The 4,739-nt window shown below is 38.9% G+C and overlaps 1 protein-coding gene across 1 annotated transcript in view; it reads left to right on the top strand.

Moving 5' to 3' along the window:
* Positions 1-851: 851 nt before the first annotated feature.
* The window catches only part of LOC145276491 (D-aspartate oxidase-like), a 221,282-nt gene continuing 217,394 nt past the window's right edge, over positions 852-4,739 (top strand). Inside the window, exon 1 of the mRNA XM_080127747.1 lies at positions 852-961. The gene's annotated coding sequence lies outside the window, so the exon portion shown is untranslated. The remainder of the gene's footprint in view (positions 962-4,739) is intronic.

Below are 4,739 nucleotides of genomic sequence, written 5' to 3' on the forward strand. Positions count from 1 at the left end.
TTTGTTTTCTTTCTTTTTTCTTTACTTCTTTCTCTCCATGCTGTAAAGTTGGAGAAAAAAAAGTAAAGAGCCGCGCGTTGTATCTTGAAATGTTGTATCTTGAAATGTTGTATATTGAAATGTTGTGTCTTGAAATGTTGTATATTGAAATGTTGTATCTTGAAATCTTGAAAAGAGCCGCGGTTGTATTTTGAAATGTTGTATCTTGAAATCTTGAAAAGAGCCGCGGTTGTATTTTGAAATGTTGTATCTTGAAATCTTGAAAAGAGCCGCGGTTGTATTTTGAAATGTTGGAACCGTGTGTAGACAACGCGAGAATAAGGTTTATATGTATTAAAATAATACTGACAAGTACAAGAGTTTAGCCGAGGCAAAAGGCTGCATACGTAAATTCAAAAGTACATATACACATTACTGATAATTTTACTGATAGTTATCACAGAAAGAGTCCACAGGCGTGCCTTTGTGAATATCAGAAGAAGATGACATTTAAGATAAACAATAAAATTAAATGTAAAAAAGTATAGGATAAAAGTCAGAGTTTAAAAAAACAGAAAGTTCACAGGACATGTCACCTTGACGCCGTATGCAAGTAAGTACAGAATATAATGTTTATTGCGCAACGAGGTTTCGTGTAATTAAATATTTTTATTTTTATTTTTTACTTTTTGAAGTTAACATCGAAACTTTTGCGAAATTCATTATTTTACTTGCAGCCTTATATTAGAACAGTTTCATGTTAGTTCATATGATTGAAAACCCTGTACGAGTTTCACATTTGACTTTGGAATTTTCTTTGTTTATTCCCAGTCTTGGGGGATAAATTAACTGTCTTTAAACTGTATTAGCTATACAGACGCGTGTACCAACAAGATAAAACAGTGTGATATATAATATACAATCGGAAATTAATTCTAATATTAATTAAATAACAACTGGACAAGGAAACTATTAACAGAAGGTAAGTAAAAATCAAATATTTTTATTGACAAAAATATAAAAAATAATCATCCCTTTAGACTTCTTTTTCTTGGCTAAATCATGCGATGACATTATCTCTTTAAAATCTAGATTTTAAAGAATTTACAGTTTTCTATTGATTAGTAAAGATTAATTAATAAACTACAAGATAAATAAAATAAATGTTTTTTTCGTAAATTCGAGGAATGTTCTGTTTGGTATATTAATATCTTGTAATATTGCCCCCTCCCCCGGTTAAGTTTATGTTTAATCATTTTTGTCATATAATTTGAATTCGTATTATTTGGATTCTTCGGACTACTGCTCTTATAATTTTTCAAACGTTTTGGTAAAAAAAAGCGCAGATAAAATCGCGCAAAAGTGCAGTATGTAAATTGTAAAAAAAAAAAAAAAATGCGTATTTAGTTATCCTAAAAAGAACAGGTAGGGTATCACAAAAAATGTAAGAGGTAACTATTCCTGAAAATGACAGTCATAATCGCATAAAAATGGTGTGAGTTTTCCAGAAAAAGGGGTCCTGGATATGATCTTGAAAAAAAATGTAACCTCCGATCTTTTATATCCATGTTTAAAAAGGAAGTGTCCTCTATAGTAACAGATCCGACCGAATGGTTAATTGTAGGCATAGACCAATTCATACCATCTAAAAAATTCCAACAAAAACCTAACAGTCAGCCATGGTTCTCCCCAGAATGTGCTGCTGCTATCGCGCACAGAAATCACTTTTTCCATAGCTACCAACGTAATAGATGCACTGAGACTAAAGCTGCTTTCAGGACTGCCAGCAACCACTGTAAAAGAGTAATAAAAAATGCAAGAGAGCTATATGCCCAGTCTGTTAAATCCAAGGTAGCTGATCAGCGGCTTGGTTCCCACCAGTTTTGGCAAATAACAAATAGGATCCTGAACAGAAGTGTGCGTTCTATCCCAACCATTATCAATGGACCAGAGGTCATCTCGTCAGCGTCAGACAAGGCCAAACTATTTGCAAAGAACTTTGCAGCTAATTCTACCCTATGCGACGAAGGCCATCAACTCCCCATATTTCCTCCTATAACACAGAACAAGCTAGGTAACATACAAATATCCGTGCATGAGGTCGCCAAGCTAATAAAAAACCTAGATTCCAGTAAAGCAACTGGCCCTGATGGCATCCCAATTATAGTGTTAAAAAAGCTTCAACCAGAACTTGCTCCCATACTTACGAAACTATTTAAGCGCTGCCTTAAGGAGAAGTGCTTTCCGACTCCCTGGAAGACCTCATCAGTTTGCCCTGTTTTTAAGAATTCAGGTGATAAGTCAGCTCCCTCTCAGTACAGACCAATAAGTCTTCTCTGTGTTATGAGTAAGTTGCTGGAATCAATATTAAATAGAGAAATAGTCAACCACCTCAGCAGGAATAACCTTCTTAGTGACACACAATATGGTTTCCGCTCTGCAAGATCTACCGCAGATGTGCTGACGGTTATATCCCACAGGATTAGTGAATCTCTTGACAAAGGCTTCCTTTCTAGGGCAATTGCTCTTGACATCTCAAAGGCCTTTGACAAAGTATGGCATAAGGGTCTACTTCACAAGATTTCCAGCTACGGTATAACTGGAAATGTTTTCTCAATCATTAAATCATTTCTCTCCGATAGGCTCATAAGAGTAGTGGTAGATGGACAAAAAATCGGAGGCCTGCAATATAAATGCTGGAGTCCCTCAGGGGTCAATCCTGGGCCCAACTCTCTTCCTGATCTACATCAATGACCTCCCTAAACACATACTGCAATCATTCGTTGACATCTATGCTGATGACACCACCATCTACGGCAACACATCAAAGGCTGTAAATGACGAAGTTCTCTCGGATTCTCTCTCCTCTGATCTCGAGCGCGTGGTTCAGTGGGGGAAGATGTGGCTAGTTACCTTTAATGCATCCAAAACCAAACTCCTATCCTTACATCATCAACGCTCTGATCCCCAGCTGGCATCAATTGTGATGGATGGCTCTCGTCTGGGTGAGGCCCCGTGTTTTGACAAGCTTCTGGGTTTGACCTTTACTCCTGATCTGAAATGGAACACGTACATCAAGTCTGTTGCCAAGGTCGCTGAAAAGATGGTGGGATCCTTCTACCGCTCCAGAAGATATCTCACTACTGATGCAATTCTCTATCTATATAAAAGCCAAGTATGGCCAAGGATGGAATACTGTTGCCATATCTGGGCAGGAGCTGCCAAAAACAGCCTATCATGCCTTGACAGAGTACAAAATAGACTTCGTGGTTTAGTGGGGGATGCCCTTTTCTCTACCCTGCAACCCCTCTCCCACAGAAGAGACGTTGCGAGCCTATCCTTGTTTTATCGTTATTTTCATGGCAGGTGCTCGTCTGAACTCCAATCCCTGGTCCCCCCCTCGCCAATCTTTCACGAAAAACACCCGTCTAGCTGAATCCACTGTGAAAAATTTCCCCCACTCTATATCTGTGCCTAAATCAAAACGCGGATTTCATGAACAAAGCTTCTTTCTTAGAACTGCAGGCCTGTGAAACTCTGTTCCGTCTGCCTGCTTCCCTCCGAACTACAACTTGGATGTCTTCAAGTCTAATGTTAACAAATTCCTAATGAACCGCCCCCCTAATTAAACACTTCATCAAATCTCCTCACTAACGTAATGTACTTGCAATAACCCTTATCCCTGAGTGGCTTCCGGGCCTTGATAAGTGGTGATCACTGTGTAAAAAAAAACAAACAAAAAAAAAAAAACTCGGTCGTGCACACTGAGAATTGAACCTTCAACCTTCAGGAGAATATCACGAGTTCGACAGAAACATTCCTGAGTCCGACAAGATACACATGAAGAAGGTCGGAGGTTACATCGACCGAAACGTTGTGAAAATGACACTCAAGCCGGGAACAGTAGTGAACAGAATCCAAATAATCCGAATAACCAATCCTCATCTCAAAAATTCAGAAACATAATGTTAGTCAACTTTATTTTGTTTTTGAGGAATTGAAACTTTTAAAATATATCTTGGGCCCCCAAAATCAACAGAGATTAGACCATTCTTGTAATAATCCGGTCTTTGTTGATTGTGCGGTGGGAGTAGGTTCACCCTCCCAGATCTTACCTTCTATCTTTGAGGAGGAGTTAGTTTATTACTAATCGCTTGAGGTGCCCTCACCGGAGAATGTCGGCGGGGCTGTCCAGGCACTTTTTTGCATGTCAGATTGCCCCTCATCGGGGGCGCTGACTTCTATATTCCAATTCCCAACCCTGGTGTCTAAGTTATTGCAGAGAGAGAGAGAGAGAGAGAGAGAGAGAGAGAGAGAGAGAGAGAGAAAGAGAGAGAGAGAGCGAGAACTAAATTATTTACATTAACCCTAGTTTAACCCTAATCTGGCTTTGTATGCGTATGCTTTACTATTTTACATGTTTTTCGCGGTTTTCAAATTGAAAACGGTTGCAATAGTTTTGTTTGTTCTGTAAATCGCAATCGGAAAAATTCAAGCTGATTTTCCCATTTTTTTTTTAAATCAATAAGGGCTTTATCACTCAATAAAGAACCTCCTCCTTGAACTTTATCCATCTATCTCTGTCCCGAGCTAGCCGCTGCTATGTGGGACCCATGTGTTGTATCAGGTCGTCCTTCCATCTCGTTCTTGTTCTTCCCTTTGGCCTCTTATGTTCACGAGGTGTCCATTCTGCTGTCCTAATGGACGATCTGTTGTCATGTCGTCTGGCTACGTGTCCTGCCCATCTATGTTTGGATATT

This window comes from Euprymna scolopes, chromosome 1 (assembly GCF_053919585.1).
Source record: "Euprymna scolopes isolate OS-2025 chromosome 1, ASM5391958v1, whole genome shotgun sequence".
In the NCBI taxonomy this organism is placed as follows: domain Eukaryota; kingdom Metazoa; phylum Mollusca; class Cephalopoda; order Sepiida; family Sepiolidae; genus Euprymna; species Euprymna scolopes.